Source organism: Lathyrus oleraceus, chromosome 3, assembly GCF_024323335.1.
Source record: "Lathyrus oleraceus cultivar Zhongwan6 chromosome 3, CAAS_Psat_ZW6_1.0, whole genome shotgun sequence".
Classification (NCBI taxonomy): Eukaryota; Viridiplantae; Streptophyta; class Magnoliopsida; order Fabales; family Fabaceae; genus Lathyrus; species Lathyrus oleraceus.
The window spans coordinates 398,727,633-398,743,588 of record NC_066581.1 but is presented as its reverse complement, the minus strand read 5'-3'; positions in this window follow the sequence as shown (position 1 = coordinate 398,743,588).

Below are 15,956 nucleotides of genomic sequence, written 5' to 3'. Positions count from 1 at the left end.
TATTAGTGTTATGCCTTTATCCATATGCAAGAAACTGGAAATGGGAGAATTAAGACCAACTAAAATGTATGTGCAACTAGCAGATCGTTCCGTTAGATATCCTGTAGGAATTCTTGAAAACGTTCTCGTGCGCATAGGTCAATTCTACATTCCAACTGATTTTATAATTATGGACATTAGAGAAGATGAAGTTACACCCATTATACTGGGAAGACCGTTCTTAGCAACTGCCGGTGCGATCATAGACGTAAAACAAGGACGACTCACTTTCGAAGTGGGAGAAGAGAAAATTGAGTTCATTCTTTCCCAATTTTTGAAAGCACCTGCAATAGAAGATACATGTTACTTCATGGATATTATCGATGAATGCATAAAAGAAACAGAGTTAGAAAAAGACAAATCATCTGACTATCTTGCAGAAGACAAACTTAACCAATGTTTAGCAATAACACCGGACCCTACGCAATGCCTTAAGAAACCAACCCTAGACCTGAAAACACTTCCCAAAAATCTGAGATATGAATTCCTAGACTTAGAACTTGAACGACCAGTGATAGTTAATGCAGACCTAGGAAAACTCGAAACAGAAAAACTCCTACATATCTTAAGAAAATATCCAACCGCACTAGGATACAACATCACCGATCTTAAAGGAATAAGTCCTTCTATTTGTATGCACCGCATCATGCTAGAAGAAGACTGTAAAACTTCTAGGGAACACCAGAGGAGACTAAACCCGATCCTAAGTGAGGTAGTGAAGAAGGAAATAACCAAGTTATTAGAGGCAGGTATCATATATCCTATATCTGATAGCAAATGGGTTAGTCCTGTACACGTAGTACCGAAGAAAGGAGGTATAACAGTTATTGAAAATGAAAAAGGAGAAACTATAACCAAACGAATCGAATCGGGATGGAGAATGTGCATTGACTATAGGAAACTAAACAAAGCAACCCGAAAAGATCATTTCCCTTTACCATTCATTGACCAGATGTTAGAACGATTAGCAAAACATTCTCATTTCTGCTATCTAGATGGTTACTCAGGCTTCTTTCAAATACCAATTCATCCTGATGACCAAGAAAAGACAACGTTCACGTGTCCTTTTGGTACCTTCACTTATAGACGAATGTCGTTTGGCTTGTGTAATGCTCCTGCAACCTTCCAAAGGTGCATGATGGCAATATTCGCTGATTTTCTCGAAAACATCATGGAAGTATTTATGGATGACTTTTCCGTATGCGGACAAAGCTTTGAGGAATGTCTTGAAAACCTAGAAAGAGTTCTAGAACGATGTGTAAAAGTAAACCTAGTACTTAATTGGGAAAAATGTCACTTTATGGTACAAGAAGGAATTGTTTTAGGACACATTATATCAAATAGAGGAATTGAAGTAGACAAAGCCAAAATAGAGGTAATCGAAAACCTTCAACCTCCGAAAACTATGAGAGAAGTACGAAGCTTCTTAGGACATGCCGGTTTTTACCGACAATTCATTAAAGACTTCTCTAAAATAACTAAACCTTTAACCGGGCTATTGATGAAGGATGCTGAATTCATATTCGACAATAAATGTTTAGAAGCATTTCAAACGCTTAAACAAGCATTGATCTCCACACCCATAATGCAGACACCAGATTGGAATGAACCATTCAAAATAATGTGTGATGCCAGTGATTACGCTGTAGGTGCTGTTTTAGGACAACGAAAGGATAAAAAGCTTCACGTTACATATTACGCAAGTAGAACTCTAGATGAAGCACAAATGAATTACGCCACGACCGAGAAAGAACTTCTAGCAGTAGTATTTGCGCTAGATAAATTTCGTTTTTTACTTGGTCGGAGCCAAAATAATCATTTACACTGACCACGCTGCTATCAAATACCTCTTAACAAAAAAGGATGCTAAACCTAGACTCCTAAGGTGGATCCTGTTGCTACAAGAGTTCGATTTGGAAATCAAAGACAAGAAAGGAACTGAAAACGTAGTAGCAGATCACCTCTCTAGACTTGAGAACCTTGAACCGGAAAGAACACCAATTAACGATGATTTCTCGTACGATAAACTTATAGCTACTTTGGGAGAAAATAACGCTGATAAACAGGTAGAAACCACCTTAACCATATCTGTTACACCATGGTACGCTGATCTCGTCAATTATTTAGCTGCCGGAATAGTTCCACCTACTTTATCCTATCAGCAGAAGAAACAATTCTTCTATGACATAAAACACTATTACTGGGATGACCCCTTACTCTTTAAAAGAGGCCCCGATGGTATTTTCCGTCGGTGTATACCCGAAGAAGAGGTAGAAAATATAATCCAACACTGTCACTCCGCTCCTTATGGTGGACATGCAAGTACATCCAAGACCTGCTCTAAAATCCTACAAGCCGGTTTTTATTGGCCAAATATATGGAAGGATGTGCATGCGGCTATTAAGAAATGTGATAGATGTCAATGCACAGGAAACATATCTAGACGTGACGAGATGCCACAAAAGGGCGTTTTGGAAGTAGAGATTTTCGACGTGTGGGGGATAGACTTCATGGGACCTTTTCCATCCTCTTTCGGTAACAAATACATACTCGTGGCAGTTGACTACGTATCAAAATGGATTGAAGTTATAGCTTCTCCAACAAACGACACACGAGTAGTAACTAGACTCTTTAAGAATATAATATTTCCAAGATTTGGTGTCCCAAGAATAGTAGTCAGTGATGGTGGATCGCATTTCATATCCAAGGTACTCGAAAAACTACTGTTTAAGTATGGCGTAAGGCATAGAGTAGCGACACCTTACCACCCTCAAACTAGTGGGCAAGTGGAAGTGTCTAACAGAGAAATCAAATAGATATTAGAAAAAACAGTCGCTGCCTCAAGGAAAGACTGGTCATTGAAATTACCAGAAGCTTTATGGGCTTATCAAACTGCTTACAAAACTCCCATAGGGACAGCCCCATTTAAGCTCATTTATGGAAAATCCTGCCACCTCCCGGTAGAATTAGAACATAAAGCCTATTGGGCTATTAAAAATCTAAATTTAAACTATAAGGCCGCCGGCGAAAAGAGAATCCTTGATATAAGTGAATTAGAGGAACTCAGACGAGACGCTTACGAAAATGCCAGAATCTACCAAGAAAGAACAAAGCAATGGCATGACAAGCGCATAGCAAGGAAAATCTTCAAACAAGGCGATACAGTCCTGTTATTTAACTCTAGACTAAAGTTATTCCCGGGAAAACTACGATCTAGATGGTCAGGTCCATTTCAAATTACCAATGTTTTCCCTAGTGGAGCGGTGGAAATTAAAGGAAAATCTATGGAACCATTTACCGTAAACGGGCAACGTCTAAAACATTATCACTATGCAGAAAACAATGAAGATTCACAAGTCTTGCACTTAGACGAAATGCCTCCAGAATTTATAGATTATAATTGATAGTTTTTATGTCGAGCTTGCGACATTAAACAAAGCGCTTAGTGGGAGACAACCCACAAATATTTATATTTTCATTTCTTCCTTAATTATTCTTTTAAATTTTATTAAGTATTCTTTATTAATTTATTTTATTAAAAACTTTTCTCTTCTTCTTTCGGCATTTGGCCAAATCCTGACTAAAACTCTTGTTTTCTTTTTCTCTAGCTAACACTAACCTGATGGGACAAATTGATCGTATGGGTATCAAATTCAGAGGGAAAGCTCAGAAACAAAGGTTTGAGGAACTAGCCACGAGAGAGATGCTGCCTAGTTTGTACGCTGATGACTGGGCAATGACTGCCCTTGGACTGAGAAAGTGTCCTGTATTTGTTGAGTCAGATTGGGTGGGAAACCTCTCCTATCCGTAGACATTTCGTCACCTACCGGAGACTAACACTAGAACTCCTTAACTCCCTGATCTATCTACCCAGCCATGGGAAAGGAATAAGTAGAGGTTTCATCCAGTTCAGAATGTTTAACATGGAGTATCAATTTAATATTCAAGACTTTACCAACCTTTTAGGTTTCCCTACCTCCCTTGATACATTCACAGTGAGCCAAGAAGAAATTTTTGAATATAGAGAACTTGAACACTTTTGGGGAAGCTTGACTGGAAATGACGATCCCGAGGAACATGAGTTTCTCTCTGGGAACATACATAACCCGACCTTCCGTTATTTCCATAAGATCCTGACCCACACCTTATTTGGGTAGAAGTCAAACAGTACCTCAGTTTCACGTGATGAGCTCTTCATCATATTTTGTGCTTCCCAGAACCGTCCAATAAACGGTGCCACTTTTATGTTGGCAAATTTTGACCACCTTATCCAAGATGAACGAGCACCAATTCGAATAGGCGGTTTGATAACCATGATTGGTAATGCTATCGGATTACGTCAACCTATGCTGACTTAAGCCCTTTTTGTGGCATTACGATTATGAGTATACCCTTCCTCTTCAACACTATGTTTATAGCAAACCTAGGATCTGAAGAGTTTGAGCTTATAATTAATAACCAAGTTCTTTGCCTATTCACCTTGCCCAGTCCTAGGACTAGTGTTCATAACCGCAATAACTGGCTCTACAATCTGAACGCAACACCCTCTCCAGCTAGATCTACTGAGTCCATCCAGGACTATGAGATTTGTGATGACTAGATCCCTTATGCTGAATCTGACCCTCAGACACCATTTGGTTATTATGATATTGATCCTCCTCCTCAACCTACCCCGACCGAAGAGTCGGCAATACCTGATCCTAGACATCATATGCCCGGAGCTGATTATAACACCACCATTCAAGCTTTGATGTCAGAACAGAACGCCCTCAGAGAAGAGTTAGCTAACATGGGACAAGAATTTCTGGGATACATGAACAGTATGACAACTCAATTCCACGAGTTGCTGAACCATGTTAACTCCTTTGCTCATTCGGCCAGAGATCGTGCGGATGGATAGAAGTTGTTTTTCTTAGTTATTTAGTTTTAGTTAGATTATTCATTAATGTTATTTCAAATTATGTTTGTATTTGTTTCTCTTTCGCATTTTTTTTTTGTTTTCTCCTCCAATGTTACATTATGATTATTTTATGAAGCTATTGATTTATTTTACTTTACTATGAATTATGCAATATCTAGCAATAATGCTTTCTACTGTATGCTACCTACATAACTTATTAAAGATATATATATATTATGGAAAGTAGAATAGCATGCAAGGCAATTTAAAGTATCACAATAGCCAAATAAAATAAACTGAAGCAAAACAAAATAATAAAAATAAATTACTATAATTATTATAAAGAACGCAAGCAGTAACGTGCCACAGAAAGACTGTGTGACGAGCGTCACACAATCTATCACGGACGTCACACCAAGTGCCTGTGACGCCCGTAACGCCCCTGTCACGAGCGTGGCACCGTCTGACCATTTTAACGTTACTAACCGTTGGGAGATGCCCGTTACACCACTTCACCTTTTTACCTTCCCCATTTATTCACATTTACCCACATTTATTTACTTTTCAACCACTCCCTTTCCAACTTCCAATTTTTTTCCTATAAATACCCACCATACCTTTCTTCATACACCACAAATCATTCTATAAACTACATTTCTTCCTATTACCTTTACTTCTTTCAAACCGCTTACCGATATGGCGGGCAACCAAGCTTTCGGAAATATCATCTTCCGATCCAAAGATGACAATTATCAAAGGGAGCAGTTCGAGCGTTTCCAACAACGACGTGTCACCTCTACCAGGTATCCTGATCTAACTTGTTTACAAGAATTAGGATTACTTCAAGGTATAGAATGGATGCTCCGTCTTGCTGATTTAACCTTTCTATGCACGCATAATCAACCTACCTACCCCTCCCTAACCTTAGAATTTTTAAGTTCATATGCGTACAACACTCCCACCGGTGAAGACGAGTACTTAACCGGTACCGCAACCTTCCGTATGTTCAACACCGAATACTCCTTATCCCAAAACCAATTGAGTACCATGCTACAGTTCCCTGTAGAAGGTAAAGTCCACCCGAGAATCCCTCCGAATTCCCAGTGGAACATACACGTCTTCGACCTCTTTAGGAAAATATCCGGTGTAGATGCCAACAACTGGGAAGAGCTCCTTGTTTCCCATATACATAACCCAACTATCCGGTACTTTATCCGCATCCTGCAAAACACAGTTTTTGGAAGACCGAACAACAGCAAAGTCAACCTTTTGTAATTGGTGGATTAATCACCACCATAGCACTTGGCTTAAACCTAGGGGACCGACTCCAAACTTTAGAATCTTTACCTCCCCTATTTATGGATATAAGCTATTGTCGGTCCAGCCGCCTAATTAAGAACAGAGTAGGTGGAAAATATTACCTTATGGTGAATAACCAGGAAGTCCCAAGCGTTGTTCTACCCAACATTGCCCTAACGGATGTCACCAACCCCAACCGCCACCTCTATGATCTGAATGCTCCCGAAGCTACCGAGCCTTCACACGCAAACCCGTCTACAGACGAGTTCGAAGAAATGGAGCTAGGTGATCATGCTCCAGCACAACAATCAGTCCCGCTCAACCCTTCCGATAATGCAGCTGGCCCATCCTCACGACGTCGTCGACGAAGAAGACCTGCAACCAACAACGACATCATGGATGCTATTGATGGTATGCAAGCGCAGAATCTCGAAATGATGCGCCAAATGCAACAACAACAAGAAGCGAGGAATGTTATAACCGATCAGCGGTTCACTGAGTTGCTCAGCAGGTTTGACGACTTAGAAGTACGTCAACGATCACCAGGTCCAAGAACAAGAGGCGGAAGGCAACATTGATTTAATTTCCTTTTCTTTTTGTATTTCTTTTGATTTCCTTGAAACATTGGGGACAATGTTTCATTTAAGTATTGGGGGGAAAACCGTGTTCTTTCTATCCTCCCTTCTTCAAGTATGTACCTTTCTTTTCATTGTTATTTCCCTTGAATTATAAAAAAAAAAAAAATCTTATAATATATTTTAAGTTAAGTCCCTAGTGTGAAAATTTTCTATTATCTATTCCCTCAAAAATTTTCATGAGCCGTAACAAAAATTCAACACACTCAGTAAGTATAAAGGTTGCTTATTTTATCGAACTTGAACAAATTAAGACAAAAACTATTACCACCCCAACACTCTAAACAAACCTCAACTTGTTAGATCAGAAAGGCAACTGTTATACAAGTCCCTGGATTTTTAACTTTATAGTAACCCCGAGTAGTTTATACAAGAAGTCAGCACCATCTTAATAGCAAACTACGTGGAGGGCCGATGAATATAAGTGAATGATTCCCAAAATAAAAATATATATCAGGAAATGCACTAACTAAGTTAGGTGATCCTTACCAGATCATTTAATCTAAAGGTTGCAGATCATACAAAAACATAATACGAAAGACCCATTATGAGTTGGTTCAGGAGGTATCTGGTACTGAACTTGGTAGGGAGGACTACGGTCCGATCCCCCACAATTCACAATGGACTAAATAACGAAGTTATCCGACTCATGTACCAGAGCTTCAAGCTAAAAAGGGGATCAGAATCACTAACCGGTCACTCCACTATGTGCGCGAAACGATAAAGGGCTTAATGTGATTTCGCTAGAATGAAAACGGGTGAAATAAGAGAAAAAGAACCAGGCTAGCTATAATAGCATGACTCGAACTGGTTTGCATGAGGTAAGTTTATCAGATGTGGTAACGGTAGTTCTTGATGTCGAGATTAAATTCAAGTTGCTTCTAAACAAAATCTACTTGCAACCTAGTACGAATTGATGTGTGTTTTGAAATTTCATCTAGCTAAATTTTTAAAACGAGTTCTATACTGTATTTTGCTTGAGGACAAGCAAAGGTCTAAGTATGGAGGAGTTTGATAACATGAAATAATATCACATTCTAGGACTCGATTTAATTAAATTATATTATTATTTACTTCAATTTACTTCATTTTATTCGATATTACTCGGTATTTTCTTTCTATTTATCTCAGGTAGCTTATTTGAAGCACAAGTGAAAAAGGAAGAAAAGGAGGTGCAAAAAAAAATGAAAAGAAGCAAATTCCACCAAGCCAAAGCCCAGACCAAAAGCAAGGCGTTGCGCCCGTGACGAGCGTCACACAAGCTGTGACGAGCGTCACGCCCTACGTACTTGTGTTACGAGCGTAATGGTGTGACGTACGTCACACCATTCCCCTATATTTTTGGCTTCGGAAGCGCAACAAAGACGTTGAGGCCTATTGTTACGCTTGACCATTTGCAACGTGAAGACTCTTTACACGGAAGACCTCTGGAAACAGTTACAACAAGTGACCAATATAAATAGTAGCTTTTGGCAAACCCTGCGAGACTCTCCGCTTCGTTCAATTTTCTTCTTCCAGCCGTGCAAGCATACCATCATTATTTTTCCTTTACTGTTTTTGCTTTTAATTGCAATTCTTATTTTTACTTTCTTTTCCAGTTAATCTTTCAGCACTTAATTATCTTTTCGCACAATAGTTTCTACACCGGAAACTATTGTGTATCTTTTACTAGATCTAACCTTACGTTAGACCCTAGATTTTTATTCCTTCACTTTTGTTTTCCTGTCCGATTGAAGAATTCAAGAACAAATCCAACCGGTCTGTGGTGGAGTGTTCAAGATTGCTATAAATTATTCAGGTTCTTTAATTATTGTTTGAATTTATATATGCTCTGCTTTACTGTTTATTTATATTATTTGCCTGAGATAGAATTATTTATGCATGCTGATTATTTAGATCTGTTAAGCATGTCTGGCTAATTTATTTAGGTATCGGTATGTAGAGTAAGCGGAATGAAGGAATCAAAACTAAGTTGGTTCAATTACATTTAAAAATAAAATCACTCTTTTTACGGTCTCAATTTACAGGTTTAATAACAAGGTTTTGTACGAAAGTAAAAGACATAAAGAAGTTAAAATCAATAGAACGAGAGTTTGAGTTTTTAACTGGACAGTGTAAATTAGACATTAATTCTAGATCAGGGCGAAAGCAATTTTTAGAGTTAATTAAATTCTAATCTTTTTCAAAAAGTATTTTTAAAGGTTGAATGTGAGGACGAGAGTTAAGCATTTGAATTTAATTATATAATCTAAGTCAACAGAGCGAGAGTTTGAGACAAGGATGTTTAAACGTTTAGTGTTTTCTTAAAAAGAGTTTCTACGGATTCTATTGTTTTCAAAAAGTGATTTTGGACTTAACTAATAAGTGACAGCTACGTTAATATAAAACCATAGTTTATTCAACAGAGCGAGAGTTTGAGATATGACTTTTAATCAATAGTGTCTACTGAAAGGATTTGTTTTAAAACCAAGAAACCAACGAAGAATTGATTCCCTAATTACGACGAACTACATACCGATATCCGCTTAATTAATATTTAATTTAGATCTTATTTTATTTTTAACTTTTCCCCCAAACAATCAAAGTATTATCCGCCTTAGCTTTACGAAGTAACCTTAGATAACGGTATATCGATTCATAAGTCCCTGTGGGATCGATATCTTTTAAAACTACATGATAGAACTATGCACTTGCAGTTTGTACCCCAAATTCGACTCATAAAGTCGCGATCAGGCACTTGGTTATACGGAAAATACAAGGGTACTTTGCTCATGGCGGTTGCACAAGACGACAACAACAATGTCTTTCCCATTGCCTTTGCTCTTGTTGAAGGTGAAACGGCTGGTGGATGGGGTTTCTTTCTTCGACATCTCAGAACGCATGTCATTGAGAGTGCCTACAACAAACATGACAACGGATGACATGATCCTCCTTCTACCCATGTCCACTGTATCAGACACATTGCACAAAACTTCATGCGTGTTACAAAAGATAAGAATCTTCGCAAGAAGATTGTGAATGTTGGGTATGCTTTAACTCATTCGTCATTTCAATATTATCGTAATGAAATTAGACTGTCTAATAAAGACGCAGGGAGATGGCTAAATAACATACCAGTAAAGCAGTGGACAAGGGCATTTGACAGAGGTTATCGATGGGGCCACATGACAACAAACATTGTGGAATGCATGAATGGGGTATTCAAAGGAATTCGAAATCTGCCGATAACCGCCTTGGTAAGATCAACCTATTATAGGTTGGCTTCTATGTTCGCAACCAGAGGTGAAAGATGGAGTACGGTGTTAATGTCCGGGCAAGTATTCAGTGAGTGTTGCATGAAGGTCATGAAAAAGGAGAGCATCAAAGCTAGCACACACGCTGTAACAGTCTTTGACCGTCATGGACAAAATTTCAGCGTCCAGGAAACAATGGACCACAATGAGGGGAGACCAAATTTAGCCTACGCTGTTAGACTAAACATAAGTTGGTGTGATTGTTGAAAATTCCAGGTCTTCCGCATACCTTGCTCCCATGTCATAGTAGCATGCGCTTATATTCGTCAAGACGCTTACAACCATTTATCTGATGTGTACAAGGCCAACACCATCATAAATGTATATACTTAAAGCTTCCCAGTACTACCAATGGAGGATTACTGGCCTCCATATGAAGGTGATATTATTTGGCACAATGACGAGATGCGTAGAAAGAAGAAAGGAAGGCCAAACAACACACGTATCAGAACAGAGATGGATTCCATAAATAAAATGATAAGATTATGTAGTATCTCTCGTCAACCAGGACACAATAAGAACAACTGTCCCAATCGAGGAGCATCATCTAGGTCTTAAGCTTTTTGTAACATTGTATTTCTGTAACCTTCAATCATTATATATCATTAAGTTTTTGTTACAATGAGGTTCACAACAAACATCAGTATAAAACATCTGAAAACATATATATTTCTAACTAATTACAACAATCAAATTGATGTCGTCTCGACCAAACATCATTTCTCTATCATCCTTATCAGTCTTCATTCGCACCCAACCAAAGATATTGTCAAATCTCTCAATACTTCTGATTTTTCCCCCTTCTGGTATTTTCCAATCTAACCAACGAACCAGCTCCCTCTTCAGTTGATCGAACGTGGTGATGTTCCAAAATAGCATCAGCATTTGAGGTTTGTCTCTCGCATAAATCACCTTTCTGTATCGGCAACAAACACCAAACATGATTGCCAAATGATTATATGAGATGTGGAACAATTAGTCACACAACACATCTATTTATAAGACAAAAAATGCATTTTAGGAGGAGTCTCCAATTGAATTGGCGACTCCTCTTAAAACCTACACAGGGGCGCCAATTGGATTGGCTAGGGCACCTGCCCTAGCCAATCCAATTGGCGCCTCCATTCAAGTTTTAAGAGGAGTCTCCAATTCAATTGGCGACTCCTCCTAAAAGTGGGGTATTTTGGGATTTTTTTTAAAACCAAGGGTATTTTGGGAATTTCTTTGAAAAAGTGGATTATTTTTGTAAAAAAACCTCAAGTCTTAACTGAAAAGATCCACCACACAATAAAATGCTTGTGATTTGTCTGAGATGTGTAATAAAGTCAAAATATGATAATAATTTAATCTTTGTGGCTCAGTAAGATTATAGTTATTTTTAAAAACAACAATGTGATATTCTAAACACATAGTCACAGGAGATACATAATATATATAATGGAGCGATTGCGGTGGCTAATAACCTAACATGACATGTCATAGGATAAATTTGTAAATGATCATCAGAATATATATATATATATATATATATATATATATATATATATATATATATATATATATATATATATATATATATATATATTACGATCTCTATACAAGACATAACAACTAATGCATGAATCTATCTTCAATAAATATTTTGTAGATTTGAAATCCTCATTGTTGTCAACTATGAAGCCTGAACCCGGACACGGGACACGGATACGAGGACCCTATTAATATAAAAAACACAGGACACAAACATGGCTTTATATATTTTATATACTAATATAATAATGTAATTTATGAGCATAATTTATAAAGAGTTTAAAATGAGAAGAAAAATTTATATTTATTTAAATTTAATATTTTCAATCAACGAAAAAAAAGACATAGATCTATCAAAACAAAATGATATAAATCATATCATAGTCACTCCACATTGAGAAAATCAATCTCTAAGTCTGACTCATCCAAAGATAAGTCAACAACTTTAAGAAATTCATTGTCATCTAATATATGTATCTTGTGGCGGTGAAGAATAAAAATCCAAAAATATCTAAAAAATAAAATAATAGTTTATATTAAAAGATGGAGAAGATGAAAAAATCTTGTGAAGACCGAAGCAACGGTGTGCGACGAATATGAAAAAAAAAGATAAAAAATATCTCGGGGAGACAAAAGAGTGGAATATGAAAAATAAAGAGTCCTAATTATGTTATTTTTATAGTGGGAAGTGGAATATGAAAAAATAACGAGTCCTAATTATGTTGTTTTTGTAGTGGAAAGTGAAATATAAAAGGTAAAAAAAACCTTTATTTTTTATATCTGAAAATGTTTTTTTTTTAATTTTTAATTTTTAATTCTTTTGAGTTTTGTTGTGTCCTTTATTTAAATTAAGATGTTGTATTATGTCCGTTGTGATTCAATTTTTTTGGTTGTACATTTCAAAAACGTGTCAGATATGTGTCGTACGCGTGTCGTATGTGTATCCGTATCGGACACGTATATGACACAACGACATGTCGTGTGAATGGCATGTCGGAGCTCCATAGGTTGTCAATGACATTATAATTTTTTTTAGAGTAAGTTAGTAGTGTCGGTACCAAGATCAACGCCCCAAACAACATATATTGTTGGTAACAAATATCTTTCTATTCTATCAATAAATATCTTATCTCTGCTGCAGGAGGAGTTTCCACAATTATAACAATCTTTTCATAATCTATAGTGTCTTCTAAATCTAACTCAATACTATCAATGACAATCACCGGAACACATAAAATACCAATAACATCAAATGACATGATTAACAGATTCTCATATAATTAACCCAATGAAACTTTTTTCTTTTTTATATATGTTGAGTGATAAAGAAGAACTCAACATTGTAGTCTTCATTCATCTAGTAAAATAACAATAATATGTATGCATTTTTTCAACCTATAAAGTAATCATATGTTATACAAAAAAGCATTAATAAAGTTGATGATCTTCTTAAACGCCCATGAAAGCTTACATTGTGAATCTCAATGTTCCTTTATTTGCCTAGTCCTTTCCCCCCTCTCAGATTGAAGCCTTTGTTCAAAGTATTCTTGACAGCTCTTAAAATATAAAAAAAAATTTAAGTTGAGACAAAGCATATAACATAAACAATATGAGTATGAAACATCTAAGTTAGATTCGAAACAAAATATTTAGTTCTTCCTAATATTTAGTTGAATAAATGACGTATTAAGCATACTTGTTCATCACCAAAGTACCTCAAATGAGTGAACAAAGTTACTAAAGTTTGTGAGTTTATGGAAAACTTATGCATAAGAAGATAAACATAGTATTTAACTTGAAAAAAAAAAGAATGAATCGTGAATAAAAGGAAAAGATTCATATTTTGGTTAAGCTAACTAACCTCTTTGAATCTAACAAAATAAAAAGGATCTTGAGTAAACTAACTAACCTCTTTGAATCTAATGCTATTAGAATGCTTCATCGATATATGATTTATGATTTCTCTTAGAACATGTTCATCAATCTGCACAAAAATCTCAACAGTGAACCAAACACACAGAACAGAGGATTATTCCATTTAAATCAAATGAAGTAATAAAATAAGAAATAACATGTAAATAACAAAAATATATCAATATGCCAAATAAAGAAATAGAGATCTCAAAAAGGATAACATTGAGGAGAAATAGAAAAATACAAGAAAAAAACATCAAATTTATAAAAACTCTAATATAGATATATCTCGTAATCCACTTATTTCTCTCCATTAGATCTAGGGTTTTTCTGTTTCCAAATCGATCGAATATTATCTCTGTCTTTGATTTCATCTTGGGTTATAATTTTACTTTCAACTTTAACCCCATATCTAATCTTCTGATCTTCCCATTTTTTTCCAGACAATTTCATTACGAAAAGTATGGAAAAATAGAAGAAGTATGGAACAGAAAGAAGAATATGGAAAAGAAAGAAGAGAAAAGAATGAGAAAATAATAATAATAAGAATAAGAATAGGTAGTAACATAGAGAAAGACAAGGAAGAGAGAGAAAGGGAGAGGGAGAAATGATTTAGATTGAAAGCTAATTTAGAGGATTCAAATTTAAAATTTATGGTACTCTAGTACTGTGATGTTGCATTTTGATGTTGACAAGTAAGTCATTCAGAGAATTTTGTGAATGATTTAGATTTACTTAGTTAATTATAAAAAAAGACAATTACAAATGTAATTTTGAAAACAGTAAATGACATTTTTTATTTTTTGGTGGCATATTCAATTAATAGGTAGGTAGTTGATGAGATTTCCGTATCGCTTCACAAGATCTTTAAAACATCAATGTTATTCCTACACTCACACTTATACCTACACCATATGCATTCTCACAAATACAATAAGCAGTATCGTGAACAGTGCATGAATAATATCGTGAACAATGCATGAATAATATTGTGAACATTTCCAAATGAACAGTCTTAGGTACATGAATAGTGGTTGTGTACAATGTATTAACAATGACTTTTTATAGTAAAGCAAAGTTGGTTAATGAAATATAAAAAATTGGTTGATGAAATGATGAAGTTGATTAATAAACGAAAGATATTAAAAATAGTTTTTAGTAGTAAAATAAAGTTGGTTAATGAAAAGTAAAATGTTAGTTAATGAAGTGATGAAATTGGTTAATAAATGTCTAGATATTAAAAATAACTTTTGTAATAAAACAAAGTTGGTTAATGAAATGTAAAACGTTGGTTAATAAAATTACGAAGTTGACTAATCACACAATTTTATATCGGTATCCCTTAATAAAAATAAATAAATATTTTTTAAAAAATATTATTATAATATTTTACTATTCATCGTATTGATGAACAGTGAAATACGATGTAAGTGTATGATATAGCGTAAGAATATCATTTTTGTTTTTAAAATATGAATGATTCTTATGTGTGTTATATGATTAAAGGTGATGAGATGAGTAAGATTGCAAAATAAAATGATAACTTGTTATCAACTGAAGGAGTAAAAACTCAAAAGAGATAACCATCACATGGAAGGAGAAACATTGTTCACATGGCTAAGTTGTAAACTATTATGTAGTAAGTATTAGATAAATTTCAAGCTTATTGAGGAAGATGTACAAGTATTATATGAATGGTATTAAATCAAGTGCAACTATGATTATTTTTCCTATGTTATTCCCGACTATTTAAATTTCATTGATTATATTTTCATAAAACATTATGCCTAAAAATTACATGATTTTTGCCTTACTTTTAAAAGAAGGTAATAGTTATAAATTGATATGCACAATTTTTGTTGTTTTTTCATAAGTGGTTGTTCTTTAAGATGGGATTTAGAATCCCTTTCAACGAGTTTGTAGTGGGGATATTAAATCGTCTACAACTTTTTCGTTCACAACTTCACCCAATGATTGGGCATATGTGAAGGTATTTTAATAATGGTTCAAGTACAAGAACATATTGCCAAGTCGAAAGTTATTCTTTCATCTATTTAATGTGCAACATATTTTCACCAAGGCAAAGATATAACAAAGGTTTCTTTCATTCAATCATGAAAAGAAAATGTTTGATGTCTTCATATAAAATTCCAAGAACTTCAAATATCAGCATTTTTTAGTTGTTCTTCATAGTTGAAGGTTCAAAAAACACAAGAACACAACTAGCAAATATTCAACGATGATAAAAGACACAATTCTTTTTATCATACTTCGTTGTTAACTAGGCTACGTCTAGTCCACCTGTCAAAGTGATTTTGCATTCTTAATAAGGATTTAATCCACTAA